Raw genomic sequence first — 22,483 nt, 5'->3', positions numbered from 1 at the left:
GGATGTCGTTGATAACGGGATCACATCATTAGGAGAATGATGTGATGGACAAGACCCAATCCTAAGCCTAGCACAAGATCATGTAGTTCGTATGCTAAAGCTTTTCTAATGTCAAGTATCATTTCCTTAGACCATGAGATTGTGCAACTCCCGGATACCGTAGGAGTGCTTTGGGTGTGCCAAACATCACAACGTAACTGGGTGACTATAAAGGTGCACTACAGGTATCTCCGAAAGTGTCTGTTGGGTTGGCGCGAATCGAGACTGGGATTTGTCACTCCATGTGACGGAGAGGTATCTCTGGGCCCACTCGGTAGGACATCATCATAATGTGCACAATGTGACCAAGGAGTTGATCACGGGATGATGTGTTACGGAACGAGTAAAGAGACTTGCCGGTAACGAGATTGAACAAGGTATCGGGATACCAACGATCGAATCTCGGGCAAGTATCGTACCGATGGACAAAGGGAATTGCATACGGGATTGATTAAGTCCTTGACATCGTGGTTCATCCAATGAGATCATCATGGAACATATGGGAGCCAACACGGGTATCCAGATCCCGCTGTTGGTTATTGACCGGAGAGTTATCTCGGTCATGTCTGCATGGTTCCCGAACCCGTAGGGTCTACACACTTAAGGTTCGGTGACGCTAGGGTTGTAGGGATATGTATATGCAGTAACCCGAATGTTGTTCGGAGTCCCGGATGAGATCCCGGACGTCACGAGGAGTTCCAGAATGGCCCGGAGGTAAAGATTTATATATGGGAAGTCTTGTTTTGGTCGCCGGAAAAGTTTCGCGCATTATCGGTATTGTACCGGGAGTGCCGAAAGGGGTCCGGGGGGTTCACCTGCCCCGGGGGGGCACATGGGCTGTAGGGGTGTGCGCCTTGGCCTATATGGGCCAAGGGCACCAGCCCCAAGAGGCCCATGCGCCAAGAGATAAGGGAAAGGAAGAGTCCTAAAAGGGGAAGGCACCTCCTAGGTGCCTTGGGGAGGATGGACTCCTCCCTGGCCGCACCCTTCCTTGGAGGAAGGGCCAAGGCTGCGCCCCCCTCTCCCTTGGCCCTATATATAGTGGGGGAAGGGAGGGCTGCCGAACCAATGTTCTGGCGCAGCCCTCCCCCTCTCCCAAGTCCTTCTCCTCTCCCGTGGTGCTTGGTGAAGCCCTGCAGGATTGCCACGCTCCTCCACCACCACCACGCCGTCGTGCTGCTGCTGGACGGAGTCTTCCTCAACCTCTCCCTCTCTCCTTTCTGGATCAAGGCATGGGAGACGTCACCGGGCTGTACGTGTGTTGAACACGGAGGTGCCGTCCGTTCGGCACTAGGATCTTCGGTGATTTGGATCACGACGAGTACGACTCCATCAACCCCCTTCACTTGAACGCTTCTGCTTAGCGATCTACAAGGGTATGTAGATGCACTCTCCTTCCCCTCGTTGCTGGTTTCTCCATACATAGATCTTGGTGACACGTAGGAAAATTTTAAATTTCTGCTACGTTACCCAACAGTGGCATCATGAGCTAGGTCATTGCGTAGATTGTATGCACGAGTAGAACACAAAGCAGTTGTGGGCGTTGATTTTGTCAATTTACTTGCCGTTACTAGTCTTATCTTGATTCGACGGCATCGTGGGATGAAGCGGCCCGGACCGACCTTACACGTACTCTTACGTGAGGCTGGTTCCACCGACTGACATGCACTAGTTGCATAAGGTGGCTAGCGGGTGTCTGTCTCTCCCACTTTAGTCGGATTGGATTCGATGAAAAGGGACCTTATGAAGGGTAAATAGCAATTGGCATATCATGTTGTGGTTTTTGCGTAGGTAAGAAACGTTCTTGCTAGTTGGTGAAACCACTAGTTTCAAGAAGGACAAGGGCAAAAAGGGATACTTCGTGAAACGGCAATTCAGCTGTTGCTCTAGTGAAGAAACCCAAGGTTGAACCCAAGCCCGAGACTAAGTGCTTCTGTAATAAAAGGAACAACCACTGGAGCAGAATTACCCTAGATACTTGGTAGATGAGAAGGCTGGCAAAGTCGATAGAAGTATATTGGATATACATTGTGTTAATGTGTACTTTACTAATACTCCCAGTAGCACCATGGTATTAGATACCGGTTCGGTTGCTAAGTGTTAGTAAACTCGAAATAAAAGGCTGCGGAGTAAACGGAGACTAGCTAAAGGTGAGCTGGCAACATGTGTTGGAAGTTTTTCCAAGCTTGATGTGATCAAGCATCGCACGCTCCCTCTACCATCGAGATTGGTGTTTGCATTGAGCATAGACATGATTGGATTATGTCTATCGCAATACGGTTATTCATTTAAGGAGAATAATGGTTACTCTGTTTATTTGAATAATACCTTCAATGGTCTTGCACCTAAAATGAATGGTTTATTAAATCTCGATCGTAGTGATACACATGTTCATGCCAAAAGATATAAGATAGTAATGATAGTACCACCTACTTGTGGCACTGCCACGTAAGTCATATCAGTATAAAACGCATGAAGAAGCTCCATGTTGATGGATCTTTGGGCTCACTCGTTTTGAAAAGTTTGAGACATGCGAACCATGTCCATGGGTGTATATGCATGAAGAAACTCCATGCAAATGGACCGTTTGGACTCACTTGATTTTGAATCACTTGAGACATGCGAATCATACCACATGGGCAAGATGACTGAAAGCCTCGTTTTCAGTAAAATGGAACTAGAAAGCAACTTGTTGGAAGTAATACATTTTGATGTATGCAGTCCAATGAGTGCTGAGGCGTGTAGTGGATATCGCTATGTTCTTACTTCACAGATGATTTGAGTAGATGTTGAGTATATTTACTTGATGAATCACGAGTCTGAATTATTGAAAGGTTCAAGTAATTTCAGGGTGAAGTTAAAAGATCGTCGTGACAAGAGGATAAAGTATCTATGATATGATCATAGAGATGAATATCTTAATTACGAGTTTGGCACAGAATTAAGACATTGTGGAAATTGTTTCACAACTAATACAACCTAGAACACCATAGTGTGATGGTGTGTCCGAACATCATAACTGCACCCTATTGGATATGATGCATACCATGATGTCTCTTATCAAATTACCATGATAGTTTATGGGTTAGGCATTAGAGACAACCACATTCACTTTAAATAGGGCACCACGTAATTCCGATGAGATGACACCGTATGAACTATGGTTTAGAGAAACCTAAGCTGTCATTCCTTAAAAGTTTGGGGCTGCGACGCCTATGTGAAAAAGTTTCAGGCTAATAAGCTCGAACCCAAAGCGGATAAATGCATCTTCATAGGACACCCAAAACAGTTGGGTATACCTCCTGTCTCAGATCCGAAAGCAATAAGGGATTGTTTCTAGAATCGGGTCCTTTCTCGAGGAAAAGTTTCTCTCGAAAGAATTGAGTGGGAGGATGGTGGAGACTTGATGAGGTTATTGAACTGTCTCTTCAACTAGTGTGTGGCAGGGCACAGGGAGTTGTTCCTGTGGCACCTACACCAATTGAAGTGGAAGCTTATGATAGTGATCATGAAACTTCAGATCAAGTCACTACCAAACCTCGTGGGATGACAAGGATGCGCACTACTTCAGAGTGGTACGTAATCCTGTCTTGGAAGTCATGTTGCTAGACAACAATGAACCTACGAGCTATGGAGAAGCAATGGTGGGCCTGGATTCCAAAATGGCTCGAGGCCATATAATCCGAGAGAGGATCCCTATATGAAAACAAAGTGTAGACTTTGGAAGAACTACTTGATGGTCGTAAGGCTGTTAGGTACATATGGATTTTAAAAGGAAGACAGACAATGATGGTAAGTATCACCATTAAGAAAGCTCGACTTGTCGTTAAGATGTTTTCCGACAAGTTCAAGAAGTTGACTACGATGAGACTTTCTCACTCGTAGCGATGCTAAGAGTCTGTTGGAATTATATTAGCGATTACTGCATTATTTATGAAATCTTGCAGATAGGATGTCAAAACATTGTTTCCTTGACGATTTTCTTGAGGAAAGGTTGTATGTGATACAACCGGAAGGTTTTGTCAATCCTTAAAATGCTAATAAGTATACAAAGCACCAGCAATCCTTCTAAGGACTGGAGTAAGCATCTCGGAGTTGGAATATATGCTTTGATGAGATGATCAAAGTTTTTGGGTGTATACAAAGTTTATGAGAAACTTGTATTTCCAAAGAAGTGAGTGGGAGCACTATAGAATTTCTGATGAATATATGTTGTTGATCAGAAATGATGTAGAATTTCTGGAAAGCATGCAGAGTTATTTGAAAAGTGTTTTTCAATGGAAAGCCTGGATTAAGCTACTTGAACATTGAGCATCAAGATCTATAAGGATAGATCAAAACGCTTAATGGTACTTTCAAATGAGCACATACCTTGACATGATCTTGAAGGTGTTCAAGATGGATCAGTCAAAGTAGGAGTTCTTGCCTGAGTTGTAAGGTATGAAGTTAAGACTTAAAGCTCGACCATGGCAGAATAAAGAGGAAGGACGAATGTCGTCCCCTATGCTTTTGTCATAGGCTCTCTACAGTATGCTATGCTGTGTGCCGCACCTGAAGTGTGCCTTGCCATGAGTCAGTCAAGGGGTACAAGAGTGATCCAAGAATGGATCACAGGACAATAGTCAAAATTATCCTTAGTAACTAGTGGACTAAGGAATTTTCTCGATTATGGAGGTGGTAAAAGAGTTCCTCGTAAAGGGTTACGCCGATGCAAGCTTAACACCTATCCGGATAGCTCTGAGTAGAGATACCGGATACGTATAATGGAGCAACAATTTAGAAAGCTCCAAGTAGAACAGTTATTTGAAATGGCTCCAAATATAGCGTAGTAGTTGCATCTACAAGATGACATAGAAATTTGCGAAGTACATACGGATCTGAATGTTGCAGACCCGTCGAATGAAACCTCTCTCACAAGCATAACATGATCAAACCCAGAACTCTTTGGGTGTTAGTCACATGGGGATGTGACCTTGAGTGTTAATCACATATCGATGTGAACTGGATTATTGACTCTAGTACAAGTGGGAGACTGTTGGAAATATGCCCTAGAGGCAATAATAAATTGATTATTATTATATTTCCTTGTTCATGATAATCGTTTATTATCCATGCTACAATTGTATTGATAGGAAACTCAGATACATGTGTGGATACATAGACAACACCATGTCCCTAGTAAGCCTCTAGTTGACTAGCTCGTTGATCAATAGATGGTTACGGTTTCCTGACCATGGACATTGGATGTCGTTGATAACGGGATCACATCATTAGGAGAATGATGTGATGGACAAGACCCAATCCTAAGCCTAGCACAAGATCATGTAGTTCGTATGCTAAAGCTTTTCTAATTTCAAGTATCATTTCCTTAGACCATGAGATTGTGCAACTCCCGGATACCGTAGGAGTGCTTTGGGTGTGCCAAACGTCACAACATAACTGGGTGACTATAAACGTGCACTATGGGTATCTCCGAAAGTGTCTGTTGGGTTGGCGCGAATCGAGACTGGGATTTGTCACTCCGTGTGACGGAGAGGTATCTCTGGGCCACTCGGTAGGACATCATCATAATGTGCACAATGTGACCAAGGAGTTGATCACGGGATGATGTGTTACGGAACGAGTAAAGAGACTTGCCGGTAACGAGATTGAACAAGGTATCGGGATACCGACGATCGAATCTCGGGCAAGTATCGTACCGATGGACAAAGGGAATTGCATACGGGATTGATTAAGTCCCTGACATCATGGTTCATCCAATGAGATCATCGTGGAACATGTGGGAGCCAACATGGGTATCCAGATCCTGCTGTTGGTTATTGACGGGAGAGTTATCTCGGTCATGTCTGCATGGTTCCCGAACCCGTAGGGTCTACACACTTAAGGTTCGGTGACGCTAGGGTTGTAGGGATATGTATATGCAGTAACCCGAATGTTGTTCGGAGTCTCGGATGAGATCCCGGACGTCACGAGGAGTTCCGGAATGGTCCGGAGGTAAAGATTTATATATGGGAAGTCTTGTTTTGGTCGCCGGAAAAGTTTCGCGCATTATCGGTATTGTACCGGGAGTGCCGAAAGGGGTCCGGGGGGTCCACCAAGGGGGTCCACCTGCCCCGGGGGGCCACATGGGCTGTAGGGGTGTGCGCCTTGGCCTATATGGGCCAAGGGCACCAACCCCAAGAGGCCCATGCGCCAAGAGATAAGGGAAAGGAAGAGTCCTAAAAGGGAAAGGCACCTCCTAGGTGCCTTGGGGAGGATGGACTCCTCCCTGGCCGCACCCTTCCTTGGAGGAAGGGCCAAGGCTGCGCCCCCCTCTCCCTTGGCCCTATATATAGTGGGGGAAGGGAGGGCTGCCGAACCAATGTTCTGGCGCAGCCCTCCCCCTCTCCCAAGTCCTTCTCCTCTCCCGTGGTGCTTGGAGAAGCCCTGCAGGATTGCCACGCTCCTCCACCACCACCACGCCGTCGTGCTGCTGCTGGACGGAGTCTTCCTCAACCTCTCCCTCTCTCCTTGCTGGATCAAGGCATGGGAGACGTCACCGGGCTGTACGTGTGTTGAACACGGAGGTGCCGTCCGTTCGGCACTAGGATCTTCGGTGATTTGGATCACGACGAGTACGACTCCATCAACCCTGTTCACTTGAACGCTTCTGCTAAGCGATCTACAAGGGTATGTAGATGCACTCTCCTTCCCCTCGTTGCTGGTTTCTCCATAGATAGATCTTGGTGACACGTAGGAAAATTTTGAATTTCTGCTACGTTACCCAACAGGCGGCTGTTGGCTCTGTTTTTCCTAATGAACCCGGCGCAACTTTTCACTGCCGGCCGATTCCAGAAGGATATGCTAAGGTGATGGTGGATGAAATAACGGAGGGATTTGAGGACCTCCCGCTTGACCACCCTACCGGAGAAGGGGAGACTCGGCTGGGTTCTTCTCTGAAGACTCCATGCCTATGGCGGAAGGAGCTCATCAACCTTCGGAACTGGACGCCTCCGCCTCCTCCTCCTCCTCCGGCGAGTCAGGGCACTCCGCCTCCTCCACCGCCTCCTCCTCCGGCGAGTGACGATCAGGGCTCTCGGCCGGCTCCTTCTCCGGCGTGTGGCGGCACTCCGCCTCCTTCTCCGCCTGCGCCGACGCGCCCGAGCAGCCAGCCTCCTCCTTCTCCGCCTCGTCAGCAAGGGCGGAAGAGACCCGCCGCCGCTCCGGCAGCTGCTCCGGCACGTCGTAGTCCTTCTCCTCTGCCTCGTAAGCAAGTAAAGGAGACAGCCGCTCCGTCTATTCGTCCGGCGTCTAGCAGTACAGCCAGAGCCGGGAGGACATACAGATTCGGTCCTTCTCTGAAGACTCCAGAGAAGTTACCATACGAGAGGACCCCGGAGGAGAACGCGAAGATCGCGCGAACCGAAGTGGATGACTGGTTTCAAGGGTTGAAAGCAAAGAGACATCCACCTCCGGAGGAGAAGGTAGATCCGGTGAAAGTGAAGCGCACTCTGGCTGCCCTGGCAAAACCACCCAAGTCTCCGCCGAAAGGCAACTATGAGCGCATTATTGCAAAGACATGGGCCGAAGCGGAGCGGCCGGGAAGTACAGTCAGTGATCAAAGGCTGAAAGAACGACGAGCAGCTGGGAAACAAATTGCCCAGCTCGGCGGACAAGCGAAGCAATCGTGCCCTCCGCTCAAGGTGCCTAGCGACATCGTCGATCCAAGGATGGTGCCCGGTTATAGCAATCTTGACGATTACCTGCCCGACGATGTACATTATGATCCCATGGACGTGTAGATCCACAGATACGAGTACGGGAAGCCTCTCGTTAAAGATGAAAAATCTCTATCAATGATGATGCGAAAATTGCATGATTGGTACTTGAAAATCTGCAGAGAGTCTGGGGGAGGAGTACTTTGTATGCAAGTGTTAAACCGGAGCATGACCTCGTTGGAATTGAACTGTTGCCTATTCCATTTGAGGAGTTCTATCAGTTTTTCAATCAATTGGCCCTCGATAAAACAACGGTCACCTGCTACTGTCTGTAAGTACTACTACTTCTGTCATTAAGTCTCTCTATATAGCTCAGCTCTTTCATTGCATGTACTTATAATTATCCTCACTATATTATGCAGATTGAAGATCGCCGAATTGAAGAAAAGACAAATCGGTGATATTGGGTTCGTTAACACATATCTCATAGATGCAACTGAGGTTGAAAAAAGGCCCGAAGATACGGAGGCCAACTTGCTACGATCATTCAAAAGAAATGAACACAAAGATATAATACTCTTTCCTTACAACTTGAAGTGAGTGTTACTGTCTTGTGCATATTCAGTTTCCCTTATAAATTAGTCCAGGTTATAGTAATGTAATTGATGAGTTATGCATGCGTGCGCAGTTACCACTATATTCTCCTAGAGATTATTCTTGAGCAGCGAGTATAATTGTCTTGGACTCTAGACGAAAAGATCCCCAGGAGTATGCGGACATGACTGAAATCCTCCAGAAGTAAGTTAAATCGATCATTATCCACCATATCAGCTACTTTGTTCATTTCCTGATATCAAGTAATTGTTTTCTTTGTCCGGCAGGGTTTGGAGAAAATTCACCAGAAAAGCTCCGGGACTGCCGAAGGAGCTGAAATTTAGACACCCGAAAGTAAGTACTATAGTAGCATGTTCCGCGCATCTCCTAGTGATTCAAGCGCTAGTTTCATCAATACCATTTGGCATTCTTGCTTATCAGTTTGATTGACCTCTATTTCTTGTAAAGTGGTTGTGGCAGGAACAAGGGAATGATTTCTGTGGATACTACGTCTGCGAGTCCATCCGCCACACGACCTGTGAGCGGGGCGGGTACTCTGACGAACAATATGAAGTGCGTAAATAACAATATTCACAATTTTATTTTATTACCATCATTTGTGTTGAGTTTCATTCATTCATATATATATGTATTGACCCCCTTCTTCAAATTAGATGTTTCGGATGCGGAATGAACTCCTAGCACCAGATCGCATGTGAGCAATTCAAGAGGAATTGACGGCATTCTTTCTTGACCACGTGATCGCTGAAGACGGAGAATACTATGTGGACCATGCGCCATAATTTAGGAGATTATATTTGTAAGAGATAATTATTGTATATATGTAGCCGGTAGTGTCAGACGATAGATATACGAGAACTTGTTGTTCGACCAATCTCTCGGAGAAGGAGAGGTGGTTGATATCACTTCTCTCTGTATGCATATATGTTCATGACGATCTTCTGTTTCCTTCGTTTGCTTACTAGCTAGCTAGCATGTCTAGTCCTCTCTATACGTATGTATAGTACGTAGCGTCGACCAAGCACGGACATAAGAGAGGACACTTCTCTCTATTAATTAGCTATCTAACACAATATATGAAATACCTAAATTAACCCCCCAAAACTCCTTTCAAAAAAAAAACAAAAACTCCAGCCACAGAAATGCTGACGCGTGGAGGCCTATTGGTCCCGGTTGGTGCCACCAACCGGGACCAAAGGCCCTCCTGCCTGGGCTCAGCGCGCAGGCCACGTGGAGGCCCATCTGTCCTGGTTCTGGTTAGAACCGGGACTAAAGGGTCAGGGCATTAGTAACGACCCTTTAGTCTCGGTTCTGGAACCGGGACAAAAGGCCCTTACGAACCGGGACAAAAGGCCCGTTTTCTACTAGTGGAGAGCTGACCGGAAAGATGAACCTTCAACCATCTGGGTGGACTAAAAGGTTCGTTCCTCGTTTGCAGATTTTGTTTTGTTTTGTGAGACATTATATGAAATTGTGGTATGCTTGTCTGATTAATTGGACAGTGCAGCCATTTAGGATGAGTACATCCGCATGCGCATGGTACCCTGTGAGGTTGTTTTCTTTCGTTTCACATATGAGATATCTAGTACTCTGTGAGTAGTTGGTAAAACGAATAGCGGGCTGACATGCCATGTGGCCTCTTGTCACAAATTTCGTCAGTTAAGCCATTTGCTGACTAGTACAGACACATGATGCTGGTGACGTTGTGAATTCTGATATAAATATGATGTACTGATTATGTAGGCAACAACAACAACAAAGCCTTTGCTGATTATGTAGGCAATCAAATAAAATTCTGATGACTGTTTGCACAGATGGCAGTAAATTGATGTTGCACAGCCGAGTATATGAATTTCAGAAAACAGATCAGTATAACTGTAAAAATGCCTACTAGATTAAAATACTAATGTTACAAAAAGTGCAGTACAATACAGAGTTTAGATTTTAAATAAAGGAATTTAGAATGTACATGCAAAGAGCAAGTATTTCAGGATAGGATAGGAGCGGTGGCACCGAGCAGGACCCCTTGCTCGTCATGTGTTACTGCTTTTGAGGGGTATTGCTGCGAACCCCATAGATAATGTCATTGTTTCATCACTGGGTACAAGTTTCGACTCACTGGGAGAGGCCTACGAATTCTACAACATGTATTCTCGGGAGGAAAGGATTTGGAATAAGATATAGGAAGACCAGGCTGAATGTTCAAAGAACGAAATGTATGCAAGAAATTGTTTGTGGCTGTTCTGTAAGTTAAGGAGTAGTTCCAATACAGTCGTGCTTGGGTTTATTTATTTGAGTAGTTGTAGAAAAATCTGATGTTTTGCAGCACCGGTGCAGGGTGAAGCTGGGGTATAGAACACGAGGTCTTGTCGGTGCAAGTGTCCTGCGCTTTTAAGACTGCTTGGTTGGTACATCACCGAACATAGAGAGCCTCACAACCACTTGTTGTCCCCCAATTTTGGTGAGACAATACACTGGGCATCGCACAATTATATTGAAGCAGCCAAGGCAGAACAATGTGAACCTTGCAAACGTGTACATCATTATAGGGAGCTTTTTTGGATCAATGGATAAGGTACCAAGTCCAAGCAGATACAGACGGCAGAATTAAAACTTAATGTGGGTGAACGGAAGCAGCATACTACAGTATAATTTTTTCCAAGGATCTAGCAACATTCGGCAAAACCTGTCATACAAATCTGTATGACACGCCATTTGGGCTTTTTAGGGGTTAACAACCATTTTTAGAGCATGATCCTAGCTGGTGTGTTGGTGTGAGATTGAGATTGTAGAAAATTTGAGTGGGTTTCCTTTGAATTTTTGTGGATAATGGGAGGTGTGGCTCCGAGGACAATCCTGAGAGGTGCATCCCGTATTCTTGCCTTTCATAAATTAGACATTTGGGAATATGAATAATCAACCATGCCTTGCTCTGCGCTTGCAGATCAGAATCGGGCGATGGAGCTGGCCATTAAGAGTATCATGCTAAACACAACATATCGCCGGTTTAAGTGGCATATGCCGAAGAAAGCGAAGGAGACACTAGGGGCATTGTACACACGAGTGAATTCAGAAGAAGTTGCACAAAAGCTGTGAACCACATGCGCAGATGAATTCGAGGAAGGGTGATGTCTGCTGCTGGAGAAATACAAATGACTCAGCTGTTTGAGATTAGGCATACAGAACATTCTTACACATGCGGGAAGAGGGAAGAACAAGAGAACAAACAGAGAGGGAAATCGAATGGAGACAGAGAAGAAACATGTTCAGCCGAGCATTTGGCCCTGTGAGACGAGAGCCTCACAATCTCAGAACATTGTCTTGCCACAGTCAAAGGGGGGATTGAGATGCTGTTAAAAACTTTGTGATTTTTGGCGAGCCAAATCATCCAAAGGATAGCAACAGCCACCATTTCACACTATCTCTGCCTCCTTTCTCAAAACTGCCTCTGAATGTTGGAGAATAGTCACCCAGATCTTCAGCTTCAGCAGTCTGGATGCCAAGAATATTTAGAATGTTTGACACGGATCTGACCTTAGCCCGATTCTTGATTAACAACCATACACCTCCTCTTCTACAACGAGCGTTGAAATATTTGGTCTCAAGGCATGGGATAACAGGGTTGGAAATTGGAAACAAAGAGGGCAATTGATCGTCCATATACTTTTCCAGAAGGAAGTGGATTCGCCATTACCAACCTGTACACAGGTGACCTCCCTGTACCCTTGTATGAGACCACTGATATGAGACCAAGTTTTAGTTGCACACATAATTTTGTCCGCCCACATCCTTCCCACTGAAATAAGCAGCCATAACCCATCTTGACACATTTATTCTGTCCAATTGCAGTGTCCCCTCATGGAATTGCTCAAAGAAAGCCATAATGTCGTTTCTCATATAACCTGCCAAAAGTCTTGATAGAAAGCAGAAGAAAAAACATTCGGTCCGGGCTCTAATCACTTGGAATTCCCTTGATCGCTGCCAAGATTTCTTGTGGCGTGAAAGGTACCGTAAAACTGGACAGATGAAACCGAAGGGTGTACAGCTTCTCCAGTCAATGTCCGATGATGAGGTCGCCTGACTTCCCATAAGATCTCTGTAAAAAGCAGTCAAAATATTTTGTTTCGCAACAGGAGAGTAATTCAGCACACCATCCACCTCAACAGATTTTATATTGTTTTTTCTCAGATGGGTTGAAGCTCTAGAATGTTATAATCTTGCATCTTCATCTCCCACCAATTATTTGAATGGATATTGTCCTACGTTTTCGGTTTAACCATGTTCCTGAAAAAGGATTCAAGCATGGCTAACTGTCGATCCTCCTCAATCTAGTCCAGAAGGTTCAGCCTAAATTTGCAGCATTCAAGGTAGGCTTTGTCAGGTTTCAAGCTCTTTTCCACTTGGATAAAATACTTCTCATTTTTTTTTAATTTGGCAGCAACCACCGCTTATGCATCAGATTGGTTGACCTGAGAGTCCCAAGTAGCAGCAATCAAAATTTTAAAAATTACATAACAATTAAAACGAGATGATTACAACGACCACATGACACATAACCATGGTTGCCACAAAAGGGACAGTGGGGAAATACCAAAATACAGACCATCCATTACTTGCTTTTTTAATACTACTACATGATGGATAACTAACCAGGACACTAATGAGTACACATACTAATAGATATCCATCTGTGGGGTCAACATGAATACACAGGACACGGGACATCGGCCGCCAGCTAGAAGATTCATGAACACGGCGGTGTACACCTCGGTGGATCTGAATCCACACAGGCCAGCCTGGGGTGCAAGACCGGTGGGCGAGGTGAGACTGGGAACCGAGATTGAACTAAAAAAATTCTGGGTGAGTGGGATCTTACATCTTTCCTGACGCACCTGTAGAACAGGGAGCCCAGGATAGCTCCGCCGCTGGAAATCCAGCTTATAACCTTGCCGCCCCAATCGGGACAAGGCATCAGAGGCAGTACGTCGCCGGCGGCAGAGGACGATGAGGAGGCAGTCATGAGGTGAATCTAACTGGTGGCACTGGGAATTGATCGTGAAAGGGGAACAGATGTGGGCGGCGGCGTCCGTTGGTGCTAGATGAAGCGGAGCCGTGGCCCAGATCGTAAGTGCCCGTCAGTGCGGGCGGACCTTTAACGGGGGCCTGTCACATTTATGAGCCGACAATGGTGGGCCTGTGTGCAGCGAATATGGGGAATACGGAGCCCTATACAGCGTCATATACAATGGGTGGTGCGAATCTAAGAAAAAGAGCACATATGAGCTCGAGCTCAGATATGCACTTTCGACAAGGGTTGTAATGCGCATCCAATAGGAGTATGAGGCAAAAGGGCAACTATACTGGGCCAACCCATTGACAGACACCGAAGAAGCAACGAACAAGCTGTCGTTTAAAAATTGCAATTGTTTTCTAAACTTCTTTTTGGAAAACACCAAAATATTTAAGTTTGTGATCATTTTTGAAAAATCAGAATAATTTTTGAAAATTTTAAAAAATCTAGAAAATAAAAAACAATGAATATCAAACATTTCTTAGAAATGGTAAACAATTTTGGAAGTTTCAACATTTTTTTATAACTAGGCCAACACAGTGTAGGAGCTAGCATTGCCTGTTTTGTTCCTTTTTATACCGTTCCATTTTTCCTTTTTAACAAAACTTAAAAGATGTTCAATAATTGAGAAAGATTCATGGGTTTCAAAAAAAGTTGTGGATTTTAAAAAAACCTTGAATTCAGAAATTGTTTGTGAAATTGAAAAAAATGTTCATGAACTGAAAAATTCTTGTGATTTCAATAAATGATTGTGAATACAAAAAAAATTCACATATTTGAAAAATATTGGAAAAAAATTGCGTATTACAAAAATGTTCGCTACTTTTAAAAACATTGTCTGTGAATCCAAAAAAAATGTTCATGAAATTCAAAAAATATCTGTATATTTAAATATGTTTACTGAGTTGAAAAACTATTCACGAATTCAAAAGATGTTCGTGAATTTGAGAAAATAATAACAAATTTGAAAAAAAAATGTTCATAAAATCAGAAAAATGTTCACAAATTCCAAGAATATTCTCAAATTCTAATATGTTTGTGAAATTAAAGTAATATTCCCTAATTAGAAAATGGAAAACAAGGAAATTTGAAATTAAAAAAGAAAGAAAAAGTATAAAGAAAACACAAGAAAAAGAACTCACTTTCCCAAAACTGGAACGAAGGAGTCTTGCTATTTTTTTTGAGTGGCAGGGGTACGTCAATCCATCAATCTACGCAGCCAATAGGATTTGCCCTGGGCCTGTTGGGAGTTCGATTAACGCTCACTTCACAAGCACATGTTCATGGGCCGCAGCCCACCAAATGATTATTTCCTGGTTTTGGTTATAAGTTGTTGTTGTCCCGTTTGTCGGGTTCTTAGGTGCTTTGGATGGCAACAGACATCTGCCTTACCGAAATATTATCGGTGTTGGCCGAAGTCGTCCGTTTGGTTGGACGACAAAATTATCTAAAAGGCGTAAAAAATAAACGGAAACACTAATGTCCATATGTATGGGCGTTTGCATCTCGCCCACACGCGTGGATCCGCGTTCGTTTGTGGGTGCATGAATCTTGGCATGTTTATGATGCCACGTAGGACTGGGCTGGTGTGTGGGCATTCATCCGGTCGCCCACACGTCCATTTCACTACACGGAGGGTCTGGTGTGTGGGCGTCTAGCAGTTCGTCCACACGTCAGTTTTTACTCATGCACAAGGGTTGGTGTGTGGGCATTTGCCATCTCGCCCACACGCCCGTCTCCTCTCTCCGCATCCAAGCTGCCAGTTGCCATGCGTTTTGCAGTGTACATGGCAACTGCCCTAGCGTGCTTGTAAGCAGATGACAACTTTTTTTTTACCGAACATGTCAGTTGCCATGTGTTTTGCAGGGTACACAGCAACTGCTCTATTGTGCTTGTAAACAGATGGCAACTCTTTTTTACCCGAACATGTTGTTTTGCCATGTCTCTTTGTAGCGCTACGCGGCAATTGCCTAGTGTTAGTAGGTGGCAAATCTAAGGTTTTCAAACCATGGCAACTGTAGTAAACCAGACCATACATGGAAACTGCTTAGTGTTAGTAGGTGGCAACCTCTAAAGTTTTCAAATCATGGCAACTATAGTAAACCAGACCATACAACAGTTGCAGTTGTCCAAAATGGCATCTGGGACTTGACCTGAGATGGCAACTGCAGTTGAGCAACCATGGCAACTGTAGTTGTCGACATGGCAACTGCAGTTAAACGGACATTGAAGAGGGTCCGGACCATGGCAACTGCAGGGACGCGTGGTGACTGTCATGCGGGGCGTGCGGGACCGTGAGGTAGGTGGCTGAGAGAGGTCGTGTGGCCGTTATGCATTTTGCCCACACGTAGGTGTGTGAGAGGGACCGTAAGAAAAAAGGAGATGTGTGGACGCTAGTTGTTTTGCCCACATGTAGGTGTGTGGGCTGGTCCTCTTAAACACGATACAAAACATGCAGGCAGACCCCTTAGGATGCGTTTGGATGCAAAGTATTTTTGCAGTTTTCTGAAAATACTATGGTTTTTGAAAAAACTTTGATATTAAATACTTTGAGGTGTTTGGATAAAATAAATATTATAGTTTGAAATACCAAGGTATCTGTCATACTGTGGTTTTTTTGCGGTATCTAAAAAAGAGGTCGGGACTTTTTTTTTTAAACCGAACTGAGCAAATTCGTTGCCTGCTCGTCTACATCTATCTATTGTCTTTTCAACAGAGTGCTCCTAATTATTTGGCGTTTCAGGTTGTTTGTTGGTTTGTCTACGGAGACGACGCGCATGTTACGTTCTTCTAGTGATCTTGCAAGCTTCTATCCGATCACTGGCTGCAAAATACGCGAGTAAAGCGGGATTCAAACAAACTTGCTCGTGGAGTATATCGATTGGTCGTTGGAGCACTCGTACGCAGCAGGTCAAAGCGAGCTACACAATCGATTCTATCCGTATATAGGCGCATGTACACACACAATTTATTTATTTATTTTTGCCCGGGTAGCTAGGAGGGGATTTGACGTGCATGACATGCTGCATGCATTAGGCGCCGTTTCTACATGCAGATCAGCTCCATGGGTATAGTTGAGCAAGGCACAGCAAGTCAAACATCAGTTGCCAAACTCATCGGTGGTATTGTGAAAACTGAGGAAAACCATGGTTTTTAAAAACCGAAGTATTCGTTGCCCATGCATTTAAAAATTGAGGTTTTGGATTACTGTGTTTTTTCAAAAATAGTGCTGCCAAACTAAGCCTTAACACCTATACGTGTGGCAGTTATCGTCGTCTAAAATAAATCACAAAATTATGATAAACGCACGAACCTCTCGTCGTGAATTCGCGGTGCCGAATTTCATCGCCAACTATTTGCACTAGTAGAAAACAGGCCTATTGTCCCGGTTCGTAAGGGCCTTTTGTCCCGGTTCCTGAACCGGGACTAAAGGGTCGTTACTAATGCCCTCACCCTTTAGTCCCGGTTCAAACCAGAACCGGGACAGATGGGCCTCCACATGGCCTGTGCGCCGAGCCCAGTCAGGAGGGCCTTTGGTCCCGGTTGGTGGCACCAACCGGGACTAATAGACCTCCACACGTCAGCATTTCTGTGGCTGGGGTTTTTGGTCTTTTTTTAAAGGGAGGGGGTTTGGGGGTTTTGGGGGGGTTAATTTAGGTATTTCATATATTGTGTTAGATAGCTAATTAATAGAGAGAAGTGTCCTCTCTTATGTCCGTGCTTGGTCGACGCTACATACTATACATACGTATAGAAAGGACTAGGCACGCTAACTAGCTAGTAAGCAAACGAAGGAAACCGAAGATCGTCATGAACATATATGCATACAGAGAGAAGTGATATCGACCACCTCTCCTTCTCCGAGAGATTGGTCGAACAACAAATTCTCGTATATCTATCGTCCGACACTACCGGCTACATATATACAATAATTATCTTTTACAAATATAATCTCCTAAATTATGGGCGCATGGTCCACATAGTATTCTCCGTCTTCAGCGACCACGTGGTCAAGAAAGAATGCCGCCAATTCCTTTTGAATTGCTCGCATGCGATCTGGTGCTAGGAGTTCATCCCGCTACCGAAACATCTAATTTGAAAAAGGGGGTCAATACACACACACACAGATATATATATATATATGAATGAATGAAACTCAACACAAATGATGGTAATAAACAAAAATTGTGAATATTATTTCTTACGCACTTCATATTGTTCGTCAGAGTACCCGCCCCGCTCATAGGTCGTGTGGCGGATGGACTCGCAAACGTAGTATTCACAGAAATCATTCCCTTGTTCCTGCCACAACCACTTTACAAGAAATAGAGGTCAATCAAACAGATAAGCAAGAATGCCAAATGGTATTGATAAAACTAGCGCTTGAATCAATAGCTAGGAGACGCGCGGAACATGGTACTATAGTACTTACTTTCGGGTATCTAAATTCCAGCTCCTTCGGCAGACCCGGAGATTTTGTGCTGAATTTTCTCCAAACCCTGCCAGATAAAAGAAAACAATTACTTGATATCAGGAAATGAACAAATTTGCTGATATGGTGGATAATGATCGATTTAACTTACTTCTCGAGGATTGCAGTCATGTCCGCATACTCCTGGGGATCTTTTCGTCTCGAGTCCAAGACAGTTACTACTCCCTGCTCAAGCCTAATCTCCAGGAGAATATAGTGGAAACTGCGCACGCATGCATAACTCATCAATTACATTACTATAACCTGGACTAATATATAAGGGAAACCGAATATGCACAAGACAACACTCACTTGAAGTTGTAAGGAAAGAGTATTATATCTTTGTGTTCATTTATTTGGAATGATCGTAGCAAGCTGGCCTCGGTTTGTGCGGCATGATGTTTAACCTGAACTGCATCTATGAGATTTGTGTTAACGAACCCAATATCACCGATTTGTCTTTTCTTCAATTCGGCGATCTTCAATCTGCATAATATAGTGAGGATAATTATAAATACATGCAATGAAAGAGCTGAGCCGAGGGCCAATTGATTGAAAAACTGATAGAACTCCTCAAATGGAATAGGCAACAGATCAATTCCAACAAGGTCATGCTCCGGTTTAACTCTCGCATACAAAGTACTCCTCCCCCCAGACTCTCTGCATATTTTCAGGTACCAATCGTGCAATCTTCGCATCATCGTTGATAGAGATCTTTCATCTTTGATGAGAGGCTTCCCGTACTCGTATCTGTGTATCTGCACGTCCAGGAAATCATAATGTACATCGTCGGGCAGGTAATCGTCAAGATTGTTATAACCGGGCACCATCCTCGGATCGACGCTAGGCACCTTGAGCGGGGGGCACGATTGCTTTGCTTGTTCGCCGAGCTGGGCAATTTGTTTCCCAGCTCGTCGTTCTTTCATCCTTTGATCACTGACAGTACTTCCCGACCGCTCCGCTTCGACAAATGCCTTTCCAATAATGCGCTCATAGTTGCCTTTCGGCGAAGACTTGGGTGGTTTTGCCAGGGCAGCCAAAGTGCGCTTCACTTTCACCGGATCTACTTTCTCCTTCGGAGGTGGATGTCTCTGTGCTTTCAACCCTTGAAACCAGTCATCCTTCTCGATTCGCGCGATCCTCGCGTTCTCCTCCGGGGTCCTCTCGTATGGTAACTTCTCCGGAGTCTTCAGAGAAGGACCGAATTTGTATTTCCTCCCGCCTCTGGCTGTACTGCTAGACGTCGGCAGAGCAGACGGAGCGGCAGTCTTCTTGACTTGCTTACGAGGCGGAGGAGAAGGACTACGACGCGCTGGAGCAGCTGCCGGAGCGGCGGCGAGTCTCTTCCGCCCTTGCTGACGAGGCGGAGAAGGAGTAGGCTAGCTGCTCGGGCGCGCCGGCGCAGGCGGAGAAGGAGGCGGAGTGCCGCCACGCGCCGGAGAAGGAGCCGGCCGAGGGCCCTGATCGTCACTCGCCAGAGGAGGAGGCGGTGGAGGAGGCGGAGTGCCCTGACTCGCCGGAGGAGGAGGAGGCGGAGGCGTCCAGTTTGGAAGGTTGATGAGTTCCTTCCGCCATAGGCATGGAGTCTTCAGAGCAGAACCCAGCCGAGTCTCCCCTTCTCCGGTAGGGTGGTCAAGCGGGAGGTCCTCAAATCCCTCCGTTATTTCATCCACCATCACCTTAGCATATCCTTCTGGAATCGGCTGGCAGTGAAAAGTTGCGTCGGGTTCATTAGGAAAAACAGAGCCAACAGCCGCCTTGACCTTCATATTCATCCATTGCGTCATAAGGTGGCAATTTTGAGCCTCCGTGATAGCATCCACGGGATAGCTGGCAGGAGCCGTCAAAACAAGCTCCGGCTGAAGCAGCTCGGTGGAAGCCATGCTGCTTCTCCACTGAGATGGAGGGGTAGCTTCGGCAGTTCGTTTGCTGCGATTTGCTTCTCGTTCCTCTATCCCGAGTACCCTTGCTTTAAGCGCCTGCAGTTCGGACTGCTACACTTTCTTCCTCCTCTCCTGGCTTTTGTAACTGCCTGCGTCCGGAAACCCAGCCCTTCACGGAATGGAGCCTGGTGTGCCTCGTATCCATCCAGGGTGCTCAGGATTCCCGAGGACCGATGTGAGCTCGTCGTTCTCTCTGTTTGGAAGGAACGTCCCTTTCTGCGCTGCAGCGATATAGTACCAAAGCTTCTTCAAGGGTATGTCAAGTTGCTCGTCCGTCCAAATGCACTTCCCTGTTACAGGGTCCAAGGTTCCGCCAGCCCCGAAGAACCAAGTCCGGCAACGGTCTGGCCAGCTCATTGTCTCTGGTTCGATCCCTTTTTGAACCAGATCATTCTCAGCCTTGGCCCACTTAGGCCGGGCTACGAGGTAGCCACCTGACCCCGTGCGATGGTGAAGCTTCTTCTTCGCAGCATTTTTCTTGTTTGTCGCCGACATCTTCTTACTCTTTTCCGATGTCTTGTGGGCCACAAATGCAGGCCAGTCATCTCTGATCTTCTCATATATGCCCTTGAATTCTGGTGTCTCTTTTTTCTCGACAAACCTATTCAGGTCTTTCTTCCACTTCCTGAATAGGTCTGCCATCCTCTTAAGAGCAAAAAACTTGATTAATTGCTCTTTAACTGGTTTCTCCGGATCATCCTCTGGCGGTAGGGTGAAATTTGTCTTCAGCTCAGTCCAAAGATCATTTTTCTGCATATCATTGACGTTAGACACCTCAGGGTCTTCAGTAGCCGGCTTCAACCATTGCTGGATGCTGATCGGGATCTTGTCCCTAACCAGAACCCCGCACTGAGCAACAAATGCCTTCTTTGTTCGGATGGGTTCAATAGGTTGGCCGTTGGGCGCGATTGCTATGATCTCAAACCTTTCATCCGAGCTCAACTTTTTCTTCGGGCCTCGTCTCTTTACCTCAGTTGTGCTCGATCCGGAGGGCTAGAAAAAAGAACAAAGACTTAATTAATATGTGTACATACCAAAACAATGAATGCATCAATTAGCTAGTTAGCACAGGCTTAACTAATATATATATACCTGGCCGGACTCGGTTCGGTCACCGGAGCCGTCATCACGGTCTCCTTCTTGCACCGGCATTGGGTCACCGGAGCCGTCCTCATGTTCTTCTTCTTGCACCGGCATTAGGTCACCGGAGCCAGCTTCTTCACCCTCTCCTTCCAGACCATCAGTGTCGTTGAGAAACAACGAGACGGCATCACTTCCTTGTGCGATTATGTCCCTCAACATCGCTTCGTTTGCTTCGTCTCGGGCGGTGTCCATAGTTTCTACAAATATTTACAACATGGCAATTATTATTCAAACATGACAAATGGATATATTAGTGGCAAACGTAGTAAGGAATCATATATATTAATTAGTGGCCTCGACGCTGCTTCTCTAGGGTTTGGGGTGGCCTCGACAACGCTTCAAGGGTTTGGGGTGGCCTCGAGAACGCTTCAAGGAGGGGGTAATATCGACCCCCCCCCCCCACGTGTTGAAGCTATCGGGAGGGGGTATATCGACAACGACGACACTACATCTATGTCCCTCGACGACCCTCGTTCCCGATAAAAAAAAGAGGAAGAAGAAGAAAAAAAAGAGGAGAAGAAAGAATGTTCGAGAGGATCGCCGAGGGGTCGGGAGGTTGCCTAGTGCCGAGCGATCCTCGACCCCTCGAACCCTCGACCCTAGTTCCCGACCCTCGACCCCTCGGCGATCCTCGACACCCTCGTTCCCGATAAAAACTAAGAAGAAGAAGAAGAAAAAAAAGAAAAAAAGAGGAGAAGATCGAAGAAAAAAAAGAAGAAAAAGAAGAGGAGAAGAAGAAAGGAATAGTGGAGAGGAAGAGAAAATAGAAAAAAAAAGAAAAGGCTTTGGTCCCGGTTCATGGCACCAACCAGGACCAATGTCCCCCTTTAGTCCCGGTTGGTGCCACCAACCGGGACCAAAGGTCCCTTTTCAACAGCCCAAAGGGCGGGAAGCGGCGGTCTTTGGTCCCGGTTGGTGGCACCAACCGTTGAGTCCCGGTTGGTGCGCACACAACCGGGACCAAAGGCCTGTGCTGCCCCGAACCCAAATATTTAGTCCCACCTTGCTAGTTGAGAGGGAGGCGCACCTGTTTATAAGGTGCGGTGCGCCATCCCTCTCGAGCTCCTCTCTAAAGCAGGCTTTTGGGCCTAACACTGCAATCTGTGCCTGTGGGCCTACTGGGCCTCCCGCGGGCCTGAATCCTGGCCCATGGTAGGGTTTCTAGTCGTATTCAGGCCGTGGGGGCCTAGTAGGTGGCACTTTTTTGTTTTTTTTGTTTTTTTGTTTCTACTTAGAACTAAATACTTATTGTTCCTATATTTAATTTTTTTTTCCAGTTTTTTTGTTTTGTTTTCTGCATTATTTATTTTCTTTTGTTTCTTGCTTTATTTTTTAATTCTTTTAGCTTTTAGTTTTAGAAAAATTATAAACTTTCTGTTAGTGCCATTAGTTTTTAAATTTGAAAACACTTTTTTAGTTTTTTTGTTTTCTTTGTTGCTTTATTTATTTTATTTTGTTTCTAGCTTTATTTTTTAATTCTTTTTGCTTTTAGGTCAGCAAAATT

General features: G+C 45.5%; 1 long non-coding RNA gene across 1 annotated transcript; it reads right to left on the bottom strand.

The window, feature by feature from the left end:
- Nucleotides 1–12,834: 12,834 nt before the first annotated feature.
- Nucleotides 12,835–13,535, bottom strand: LOC125514080. Its single transcript, XR_007286256.1, has 2 exons — nucleotides 13,228–13,535; nucleotides 12,835–13,147 (listed from the first exon to the last, which is right to left on the bottom strand). It is a non-coding gene; the product is annotated as an uncharacterized LOC125514080 (long non-coding RNA).
- Between the last annotated feature and the right edge of the window lie 8,948 nt (nucleotides 13,536–22,483).

This window comes from Triticum urartu, chromosome 6 (genome assembly GCF_003073215.2).
Source record: "Triticum urartu cultivar G1812 chromosome 6, Tu2.1, whole genome shotgun sequence".
NCBI lineage: Eukaryota > Viridiplantae > Streptophyta > Magnoliopsida > Poales > Poaceae > Triticum > Triticum urartu.
The sequence above is the reverse complement of the archived record's forward strand: the minus strand, read 5'-3'. Positions and strand labels throughout refer to the sequence as shown.